Raw genomic sequence first — 12500 nt, forward strand, 5'->3', positions numbered from 1 at the left:
GGCATATTCCTCACTTTTCAGAAACTGACGAATTTTATAATTTTTAACTTATTAAGGAGCACACAAAAGCCAAACTAACGATTTTTTCATAAAACAAACGAGTAGCTTCATACTGGAAGAACATTTTAAAACATTAGTACGAAAGTGATTTATTTTTCGAAGAGAAGTTTTGTTCATATACAAGTTTTTCAAAATGTTTAGGAGTCGCACGGTGCACAAGGACGAAAATGTGGTTGACACAATCGAGATTAGCTTAAGAGTTCATTTGAAACCGTATTTAATTAACAAAATTATTTTTTCTGACATCTTCCGCGATTTATACGATAACGAACAAAACTATTGCATCTAGTGCTCGAAGAATCTTTAATTATTGTGAAAAACCAATGCATCCAAATAGTGTAAAAGCAGTCTGGAACGGATCATTGGACAATTTTTCTTTGAAAATGAGGTTGAGAACAATGTTTCGTTTAACGCAACGTTAAGCTATACTCTGTTAAACTGCCTTTTTTATTTGAAATTAAGGAACTTTTTTTGCACCCTTTACAATTAATAAATGACCTATACATACATATATACATATATACATAAACTAAACTGTGATTAGGGAAGAGATAGTATCTCCTTTAACAATATCACCAAAATCTTAAAGTGTTACGCATTAAATTTAAAGACTCTATTTTTAACAGTACTTTTAACAGCTCTTTTTTTGGACTAAGTAAGTGTCAATTTATAATGTAGAGCTCTTAAATTTAACAACACAATTCGTTCCGAGTTTTGGTTTTAACAATCCAAAACCACATAACAATGTTTTTAAGTATCAAATAAAATGTATTTTAAATGGATTCGTGACAATGTTATATCGAAATTGCATCAAGTCGTGATGCTTTTAAGATAATTGAAAATAAAGCTAAGATTTAGTCGTAAAGTTTATGACTTTTAAATAAGATATTGCACAGAAATAAGAGTGTAATTTCCTATTTAAATATATACAATTTATTGATACATTTTCTTTAAGAAAAAACTGTAACAACCTTTTCTTAAAAATACATCTCGAATGGAATTTCTAAAAATAGCACTTCATTTATTTGAAAATGTCCACAAAAAAATACATACCTCTTATATTAAAAGGTTAAATAACGCACTAGGTACAGTTTTTCTTCCTTTAAAATATCATCTGCAGATAGATAATATACAATCAAAAAAATATGAACGACAAATTTTTCATATCAAACTCCCTCTATTACCAGGGCCTTCTTCTTGGCATGTGAGTGTGGGGGTTGGGGTGAGTTAAGTTTTCAAGAAATTCAATTTGCAACACATGAAAACGAACCAAATGATATGAACTTAAATCCACCCGCCACCGCTTCTGCTTTCGAAGAGGGGATGGAGTGAGGATGGAAGGTTATAGGGTTGACAGTTGCCAACATTTATTAAGAATTCTCAACTCGTCGTGTGCTAGTTGATAATCCACTACTCTTATTCCTTCTTTTCTAGATATGTGCCTTAAATGTGACTTGCAAGAGTAAAATGGTTGTATTTTCAAGTATGAATGTTTTTTTGTTTGTTTTTATTTCATTCTTTTCTTCTATTTTCTTTTTAAATCAACACAACGTGATTTATTTTAAGTTTTTGATAATAATCGTCAGCATTTTGTCTTTTTCATAAACTAGAAAAGATGGAAAGATGGAGGCAGCTGTTGATTTATGCAAAGTGACATTTCATTCAAACTTAACAGAGCTTAACCCGAGTAAGCAGCTTTGGGTACCAGACGACATGAACATAGTGCAGGAGCAGTGGGGATTGTGCTCTTTTCATTTTTTTGTCTGTTTCATATGGTCAAGACAACAAAAGGATGTTATGTAAGTCTGATTATAAGAGCAGTGGTAAATTAACTTTTTTTCTATGCATCCGTTTACTTTTGAATGTAAGATAACGATATTAATGCATTTATGCACAAGCTTTCAACATTAAAATGTTATATTTTATACTAAAAAAGGCTTATAACAAAAAAGAAACGAAAGTTTTCTAAAATCTCCCTTGAGGAACTAAGCAAAAATATGCCACATACGCCACAAAGCCCACTAGGAACTAAAAACGAGGTGGAATTCTTTGTATTTTAGAACTTTCGGACTCAAGTCAGAAAGCCAAATCAGACGGACCGTCTCAAAAAACTTAGACCTCTTGCAGCATTTTTGGCGACATAGCGTATGTGATTGCTCCACAAGAGCTGCACATATCGAGGATATCGAGATTTTTGATGCAAATTCAACTCTCGCTTTAACGAAACAACACAACATTGGGTTTCCGAAGCATTAAATTCAACACGGTTTCTTATTCCCCATTGTACAATGCTGTGTAGGTCAGAATTTAATGCAGTTCTATATCCGAAGAGGAGGGTCGTGAGTCTGAAAACGAATATGAAAAGCTAAGTGTGCTATCGTCATCGAAACAATGTATTGGATAAGAAGTAGCAGGAATCCGTCAAAAACAACTTGTGTTGAATGGTTCGAAAGAAAATTTCTAATCCAACGAAGAAGAGATTCCTCAATACCAAAAGCACGCATTTTCGATAAGAGAGCGGGATGCCAGACTTTATTAAAAGTCTTTGATCTTACTTTCTCCAAAAGAATGTAAGGATTTGTTCCACTGTTTTGGTGAAGTGAACCATCAGATCACTAGTAAACTTATTGCTACGAAAGCCCCATTAAGAAGCTTCCGTTCCTTAAAATATTTCTTATGCTGATAATTAATCGGCGTTTTCTTGACCTTAGAAAAAAGGAACGTTAGTGCTATCGGTCGATAATTTGCGGAAGAAAAAGATTCGCCTTATTTTGGGATTGACTGAACAAATGAAGTTTTCCAAATACTCAGAAAAAGCCCAGAAGAATAGGATGGATGAAAAAGGTTACTCAGTGATTTTGCAAGCTTGGAAGAACACCTCTTCAGAATAATAGCGCGGATACCATCCTTACCAGCGGATTTATTAATGTTGAAATTTTCGAGAACTTTTGGAAAAGTTAGAGTACAAACAAAATTGGTCCCATAGAATCATTTACGCTATGAAAAACTGGGGAAGCCATGACACTATCTGGTAAGGACGAATTTTTCGCCAACTGCTTTATAAACAAGTTAGTTTTATCATTAACAATGACCAACAATTCTTACTGGGACATTTCAGTATTTTTTTTAGGTAATGTTTGGTCATCGAAAAATTTGGTCCTTCGAATATCGGGGTTACAGGCCTTCCTGGCTTCCGTAAACCTTTTTCGCTTGAAATTATGTGCCCACCCTACGTTGATGAGTTTCTTCCACTGAAATATCAGTTTTACTAAGTTTTTGCACGAACTTGCTTACAGCAGAAGTGACAAATGCTCTATTTTTGGCACATTCGCGTAGTGCGGCTAAAGAAAGAATCTCTGTACTTAACAGTACGTCCGAAATAGGGCTCAAGGATAAACTGATTCCTAGTAGTACGGGTATTATGGTTAAATTTTTTAAGGGGAGGAATGCAACTGGCTATTTCGCTAGAACATTGTTTATAAAAATAAAATGTTTAAAAAGAATGAAATAGCTTCTAACCAATAATTTTATTTCTTTATTGTTAGTAGTTTTTTTTATCATATAATAGTTTGTTATGACAAGAAACACAAAACAACTTAGCATTGAAAAATTAACCTAACAATTAGGACTTGTGGGGGAAATATAAGGTTTTGTAAGGACTTTATAAGTAATAGAAGTAAGCATTTAATTCATAGAATCTTATTGAAAAAGTATTTTTTTCTTAAAGCATGTTATTTTTTAACTAATGTTATTTTCACCCAGATTATTTAATAGCAGAGGATATTTTTTAACCCAGGGTATTGCTTAACCGAGCTTATTTTTTTAACCCGTTATTTTGAAAACCAGGTTAACCCCTTTTATCATCAGGACTATTTTGCTGCCCAGGCTTTTTTTTGTAACCCGTGTTAATTGAACTTTTTTTAATCAGGCTATTTTCTTACCCAGGGTACTTTTTAACCCATTTTATTTTTAACCCAGGTTATTTTATAATCCAGGTTATCTTATAACAAAGGTTCTTTTTTCATCTTGGGTGGAATCGGCTAGGGTTATTTTTGATACATTTGTATCAAAGTCAAAACTTGTTATATTTTTCTTGTTGGTATTAGTTTTTGTTTCCAATATGAGGTGCCCCTGAAGTACGTTTCATCCCTTGGCTAAGCTCATTCTAAAACCGCTCATATGAAATACCGGGATACCTACTTATCAAAATAAAGGGTTTGTACATTTGATAAGTTAAGTTCGTTTAAATACACAAACCATTTCTTTTGATTTATCATTTTCCCGGTATTTCATAGTAAATTCATCTATCTGTCTGTCTGTTCAAGCCTCTTCAGCTTTAATCATTGACGATCGAGACCAAACTTTGAAGTTAAGGTTTTGAGGAGATTCATGTTAGAATTTTTTTTAATTTTCTTACGACAAAAAATAAAATAGTCCCATACATATTTTTTCGCAAAACCTGTTCGATAGATTTTTTTGAAATGTTCTCTAAATTTTTTCCTGAATGGCTTTTTAAAATAAAAAAATATTTTTTTTCCTTGCAGTAGAACTCTTTTTTTGTTTTTAATTTTTTTTTTCAGAAACTGATGAACCGATTCAGATAATATGTTTTCCTAATCAAATTCTTATATGGTCTAAATAATATTTAATGATTAAAAACGTCTACATTAGATTTTAAAAAACTAAATTAAAAAAACAAACCCATGATTTTCGAAAAACCAAAAAACGGTATATAACAGTTTTTTGGGGAAACTAAGAAGCATTAAAATTTGAGAAGATAAATTAATTACAGACATATTTTTAAATAGAAACTTTGGATACAGGAGCAAAAAATTCGTGCCACCCAGGCGTTTTATTTTTTTAGTGTGTAAAGTGATATAAAATAGTAAATAATGTAGACCGTTTAAGTCAATTAGAAAAACCAACTATACCTTAAAAATTGAGTAGGTAAAATTGGTCGGAAAACAATGAAAAATTCCGACAAAAGTGAATTTCATTTCATTTCCAAAACCATATTAATTATTTAAAACGTTAAAATGAAGCTCACTGCCAAAGTTTGGTTTGGTCGGAATTAGCATATCCTTTTTTGGGTAGTTCAAATTTTACCAGAAAATAATCACACCGCCTACAGAAACCCGGTGAATATGATGCGAAGGGAGTAAAAAATTAATTTTGATATTTTTATAATATTAAAAGTGTCAAAAAATCACTCCGACTTCAATTGTTAACCATTCATCGGTTTCTGTAATCGGCATCAATTTAACGTGTCAGGGATCACTGACATCATTAAATTGTATTTGTAATTTATTTTCCAAAAAGACTAAATAACTCACTTATATTGAACATGTAGTACCCATGGCATGATGGTTAGTGCGTTGGACTGTTAGGGAACTAAGCAGAGCTTGGAAGAAAACTATTTCATCCTGGCCATTGATTTGAACGCAAAACATGAAGATTGGGGAAATCAACATAATAATCCCAGAGGTAACCATCTTTTTAATTTGATGAATCTTTACAGCGTTGAATATGGCATCGACCTGCTGGCTACTGAAAAGCCATCGTATCCAAGAAGCGGCTCCTTTCTGAAAAGCCATCGTATCCAAGAAGCGGCTCCTTTCTGGATCTTTTGCTGTACGACACTAGACTGACAGTTACAGACAAAGTGGGTAATCACCCTCGAAACTGCTTACAGACAGTCGAGTACGACAGTGTGCGGACTGGCTGCTGTAATGCAGATTCCGAACGGACGCGTGGAATTGGAAGAAAACGTTGCAACGCACTCTTACAATTACAGTAAGATGCGTTGGCCTCGTGTCACCAACGCCTTAGCGAGAGAACTTCGTTCGAGTGACATTGCCCCACCAAACAACAGAAACCTGACAAATACAGAAATTGACAAACATTTACAAAAAATGGACGAAACAATAAAACGAACGATGGAACGGACAATTCCAAAGTACAAAGAACGGGACCAAATAAACGCTTACAGAAACGCGACTATTGACGCACTACGTAGGTACAAGAGTGGCTTACTAACAAGACTCAAAAACTTGTACAGACGACTTACAGACCCACACGACTTGGTGGTTAGGACACTGAAGTCGTCAATAAAAAATGTCAATCTGTTGATTAAGGAGAACTACAGGCTATCATTTAACAAGTACTGGGACCGCAAGATCCGGTCAGTTAATTCGAGTGACCCTAGTATGTTCCCCAAAATCAACAAGATATTCAGGAAAAAAAAACATAATGACCTTCCGTGTCTTAAACTCCAAAGAACTGAAGAGAACAGAGACGTACTCATGACAGCACAAATAGATCCAGAGGAAGCCATCTTTGACGATGACTTTTATATAATTGAAGATCCGAAGGAAAAAGTGGAGGCGGTGGGAGCTGCTTTCCAGCAAGTGTACAAGGTGAATGTTAGCATACGCCCCAACCACGACCTGGAAAACAGAGCCCTACTTAATCACTTTTACCTTCGAAATGATATGACACAATGGCTATCTGAGAACCGCGGTTTCATGCGGTTCAATGAAGATTCCTTGGCAAATGCCATAATCGCTGAGCAAAAGGGACCAAGTCCCTTGTTAGTGACGAAGGTTGAGCTTCAGCTCATCTTCAATTCAATAAAAAACAAAAAGTCAGCAGGCTTTGATGGTATATCCAAAGTTGTACTAAGACATTTACCGATGGAAGCAATTGACATATACACCACGCTCTTCAATAATGCACTGAATAATGCATATTATCCAGTGCATTGGAAGACCGCTGTGGCTCATCTTCTCCCGAAAAAGGGAAAGGACAACTCCAACCCGTCAAATCTTCGGTCGATAAGTCTTCTTCCGAGCATCAGCAAAGTCTTCGAAAAGATCAATAATGGGGCTCTGACTAAGTGGGCTGCGGACAACAAAATTATTCCGGATAAACAGTTCGGGTTCAAGGCGGGTCATGACACAATTCATGCTGCGTCTAAACTCGTTTCTGATATCCAATGGAATAAATCAAAACAACAATGCACAGGTACTGTGCATCTTCCCAGATGGAGAAGTTTCGGATGTTCGAGCGGCAGTGTTTACGACGCTGTACCGGCTTATATGGAACAGCCGAATCTTCGTATGTGCATTACTTTTCCAACGAGGTCCTATACAACGGGGCTCGAACAGAACTGACAATTTCGTGATAAAACTCGTTCGAGGTCACATTGCAAGAGCTATGTCTTCGACCAACAATTCAATTTTCGGGGCATTCTATCCGAACGACGAGTATTTTGAAAGTGCACGCTTGAGCGGCTTCATTCCACCAGACAAATGCGGCAGCAGACAAATGTGGCAGTTCCGTTAATCTACCACGTCAGACGAAGAACCGTGGATAGGCGACTCCTGTACAATCGGGACGTCATGGCACAAGGCGGAGCAGAGCTCCTTCGGTTCAGTAGGGTTGTGTCCGAACGGGACCGAACTGATAGGGTGAAGCAGGAGAACCAGTTTTGGTGGCTTCAATCGGCACTTGATAATGGGTAGTCGGGATGGGGTTTCAAGCCTTGGCTGGCTTACATACTTGTTTAATAGTATTAGGGGTAAGTTTTCAGTAGAATAGGCAACAAAAAAATACGAAAAAAAAAACAAAAAAAAATAAAAAAAAATAAAAATAAAAATAAAAAAAAACATTAAAAAAAAATTAAAAAAAAAAGACAATAAAATATGAAAAACAAAAGTTTTAGATAGTTAGATTTGCTGCTGTGGTTGTTCTAGTTTTAAGCAGTTTATAGGTAGAATAGGTAGTTTAAGTTAGTTTTAAGTTTTATTTAAGGACCTTATTTTAAGTAGTTTGTAAGTAAAAATAAAAAAGGATATTGATATTAGTTTTTTTTTCAAATTTTCTAATAAATACAAAAATAAATAAAATTTAAATGAAGTAAAATAGATCTTAGGGCCGAAAGGCATTAGTTTTAAGTGTTGTAGTTTAACTTAGAGTGTCCGTATGGGACCATTAAGTTAGTTGTAAGTTATGGGTAATTAGGCTAGTTTTATGAATTTTTGTCTAGCTTTAAGATAGGTTTAAGAATGAATTAATCAGCCTTATCACAGGCCCAGTCGTAATAGATTCGTAGTACGATACCCGAATAATTGTATCATTGGTCCCGTCGTCGTACTAAAAAAATTTGCTACCAAATTCGGAGTTCGTGAAAATTGGTATCACTAGCCCCCAATGAATAGGAAGTTTGGCAGTTTTTTCTACGAACAATTATTTTGATCGGAGTTTTTAAAACGAACAAAAAATTAAGCTTGCGAAGATAAATTAAATAAAAATAAAATATATGAAAATAATCATGTAAGTTTTACTATTGTTTTAATGTGAAAGTGTTTACCTATGTTTTTTTATTTTTTTTGTAGGGCAAATAAAGTTATCACAAATAAAATTCAATTCGAAAGGCTTTATGAAAAGTCTTCAAGAAAAACTTGAAATTGCCCAAGGATTTTCAAAAATCCCTAAGGAGTAAGTGAATTCGTTTTGGGAGGCAGTAAAAATAGAGTTAAATAGTTAAAGACCCACCTTCTAAGGACACCTCTAGCTGGAAAAAAGTAAATTGAATAAATTAGTCCACACTTTTTTATAATTTAATTTAATTCTTAAGTGTGGTTAGATAAGGCATAAATCAAGAGGAAAATGGTTGAGAACAAAAAAGAATGCAAAGCTACAGGTGGCGGAGCAAATAGAATGCATTTTTTAGCAGCCTCGAAGTGTCATAAGAATGAATGAATTTTGACCAGCGGAATAAAAGATCCACAATCTTTTGGATTCGAAAATTCCTCCAAACCTTTAGAATAAAATGAACCTTGTGAAGAGAACTAACTTGCCGATGTTTCGATGTCATCAAACGTAGTTGATGTGAGAAATGTTCCACGGCGTCTTCCAACCACTTCGCGTCAATCATATGATTCATCCAGTCTTCGTGTATTTTCTTCATTTATTGCAACGACAATACTATCAATTTTTAAAGACAAAAACAAATAAAAACAAGAACAAATCGAAAGATGAAAAACGAACTTTTATTTAATTTTCTTATTTTGACTCATATCAGCTGATTTTAAAACTACGAAATTAGTATTTCTGTGTGCCAATGCTTTCTTGAACTCGTTCGGGGCTTATGATGTAAATGTATTCGTATTCGTAGCGTAACACAATTTTCGGGGACTCGCTACGAGGGAATCTGTGATAGGGGTGAATAAAAATGAATTTAAAAAAAAAAAAAAGTGCGTTGGACTGTCACGCGAGAGGTCTTGGGATCGATCCCTGCCTGTCTCACCTAAAGTTTTATTCACGGGTACTGCCTCTTGCGAGGAATTGATAAATTTTAAAAGAGTAATTCTTGTCATGAAAAGTGCTTTCTGAAAGAAGCCCTGACAACAGTACTCACACAGTAATGATTGAGAGTTGTTAGTCACTAGGCCCTAGTTCTGAACGGAATGTTGTGCCACCCAATTTATTTTTCTTATATGGAAAAAACTGCAAATGCGATCTCAAAAACACTGTATTGAAATATATTTCGAACTTAATGTTTGATTTTTTTAGTAATCGCTTTTTATTGTTTCACTCAAACTTGACCTCTTCCCAAAGCCTCTCACTTTTCCAAAGAAATATTTTTAAAGCGGATTTTATTCTACCAAATTAAGAGTTTATAAATTTAAGGCAGTGAAAAATACTTGCGAAGACTTTAATTGGACCTTAACAAGTTGTAGTTGTAGATTTTCAGTAAAATCCTTGTTAATACGAAATACTGCTAATGTTATGCTAGTTGGGTATAACATCAATTCCTTGACAACAAGGCCCCTAAAGAATCTTTAAAATATCAAAAGCCCACTCATAGGTACAATTTAATTTAATATCTAATTAATATGCAAACTGTTGATTTTCCAAACAATTCTGAAAGTTTTCAATATTCTTGTTTAGTTAAAGAAATTAGAGCTCTATTGCTGTTGTAAGAAAATTTAAGGGGTGAATTTAATTTTACTTAGAAAATCTTACATCCACCTGTTGCACACGCAAATGAATGAATACAACTTTGAAACAAACATAAATGTAATGTGAATTTGAATAAAATAAAAAAGCTTACCTTAGTGTCTGAAAAGTTCTTTTTTTGGGGGGGCCTTATAAAATTTAATAAGTTACGATTTTTTCCCGAAAATTAACTCAACAATATTTTTGCCACGCAATTAAATCTTCTTGAGGTAGTGAAATAAAAACAACAAAACTAACACTCCTACCCCTTTACTTGGATAAATTACGTTTCACTTTTTTCTCGACCGAGATTTTGATAGGAATACAAAAACAAAAGCAAACGGTGGTGATGGCGCGGTGCGGTGATGTGACCGAAAAATAAACCAAACAAAGGGTTTATATTGTCTTTGAGAAAAGACACCTGAAAACCCTTTGTCGAAAATCACTCTCTTAAAAAGCAGACTTATTTTTTTTAATTAAAATAATAAAGGAATGATTAAAATTTCACTTGAGAATAAGATAAACTCGTAACACACTTTCAATTATTATTCCCGAAAACTCACGTGAAACAAAAGACAACCCTATCCTTACAAAGTTTACGGATAAACTGAACTCGTAACTGAGAAGGGATGAAAATTTATCTCTGAATTGATGCTAACTCGTGTTGGCATATTTAGAACATTTTCACTTTTTTTTCTTTTTCATTTCATTTTCATCCCTCATTAATAAAGAAAAGTTCATAAAAGAAAGTTTTTCCCACTCAAAAAGCTTTGTCACTGGTGTGCTTTCTTTACGGAAAAAAAGTCGGTGAAAAGTGAATCAAACTATGTACTTGATATTATTTAAGTAAACTTAACTATTTTTCAATTTATTAAATTTAATTCTGCACCGAAATACAGTTTTATAGTGCCATCTGTCGGTAATAGCTGACACTAAAAACAGAAATAGGTATTTTAGATTATTTTAAATTGGGTTCACTATCATTACTTGATTTCTTTAAAAAGTAAACAAGAAATAACCGTTAAAAAGCAACTAGTTTTAATACTTGAAAGCTTCTTAATTTCAATTTAAGTTTAGTAAGTTGAAAAAGTTAACAGAAAATTTATTCTTCGAATGTGGAATTTCCTTTTACTTATTACAAAATTTCATTATATCTTTCAATCAAAGAAACAAAAGGTTTTGATATTAAAATTTGTATAAAATGACGCATTTTGACATTTGATTACTTTTTCTCATTCTCACTTTTTTGCTTTTAATTCTAAAATGTCGGCCTTACGTTACGTCTATGACGTTTTAAATATTGAGTGGGAGAGAGATAAGGTTATGAGACGTCTAAAAAGGATTTACATCAAAAGAATCCAATGTGAATATAGTCAAAAAACAAAGGTTACTTTGCGAATATGTCAATGACAGTATTGACAGCAAATAATTTGAAAATTTGACATTTTGACAGCTTTTACGATCTTAATAAACGTAAAACACGTTTCCTTACTCCAAATTTCTCTTATTTTATGTTTTGCTACTTAATCAAGAATTGTGTCAGTTTTATACAAAAATCAAATTGACAGAACGAGGGTATAAAAATCATAGACAATCAGACAAAACTTGAAATTTCCTTAAGCATAAAATAAACTCATATTACTGAATATAAATTTCATTAGTTTTTTAAACATATTCAAAAAATAGGACTTAAGTTTTTTTACACGATATTATTTAACAAAATTTCTCAGATCTTGTTTTCAAATAGTGAGAAAATAAATTTAATAAAATCAATTGGAACGGGCACTTTAATGGTAAAAAATAGATAAAATAACTTGAATGAATTTTTTGACGTTTATTAAAATAAATTTTGCTAATTGTTCATTGTATTGCCATATTCTTTAAGTATTTTTAATTTTCTTTTCAATTTTTATTATAAAACGAAATTAGTCGTTCTAGCAAGAAGTCTCCTTTTATACGACAAGACTGTTTGTAACATTTTTTAAAATGGCTAGTTTCGCTGTTCAATCTTTGATTCATCAATGTGTGGTGAAATCGGAAGAGGTGATTTTTGGTAGATGACAATCAAAATCAACCGATTTGACATGTATAAGGTGATAGTCAAAAGAAATACCCAGATGTCGCATCAAAATTGTGATATTTATTTTACAAGAAAAACAAGGCTGTGTGGCACGTAACACCCCATCCTGCTGGAACCACATGTCGTCTAGGTCCATACTCCATATGGGTCAATTTGGGCCATAAGAAATTAGTTATTATTATTATATAGCGCTCGCTGTTGACGGTGACCGCCTCACTAACGCCACACCGTCCCAAAATCCACACCGAACGGTAACTTTTTGAGGATGCATTATCACCTGGTGAATCTCGTGGGTTGGTGTGTCGTCCCATATACAGGCATTCATCCAAAAATGCGCCACGTCACTAAAGATGATTTT

This window comes from Eupeodes corollae, chromosome 3 (assembly GCF_945859685.1).
Source record: "Eupeodes corollae chromosome 3, idEupCoro1.1, whole genome shotgun sequence".
In the NCBI taxonomy this organism is placed as follows: Eukaryota; Metazoa; Arthropoda; class Insecta; order Diptera; family Syrphidae; genus Eupeodes; species Eupeodes corollae.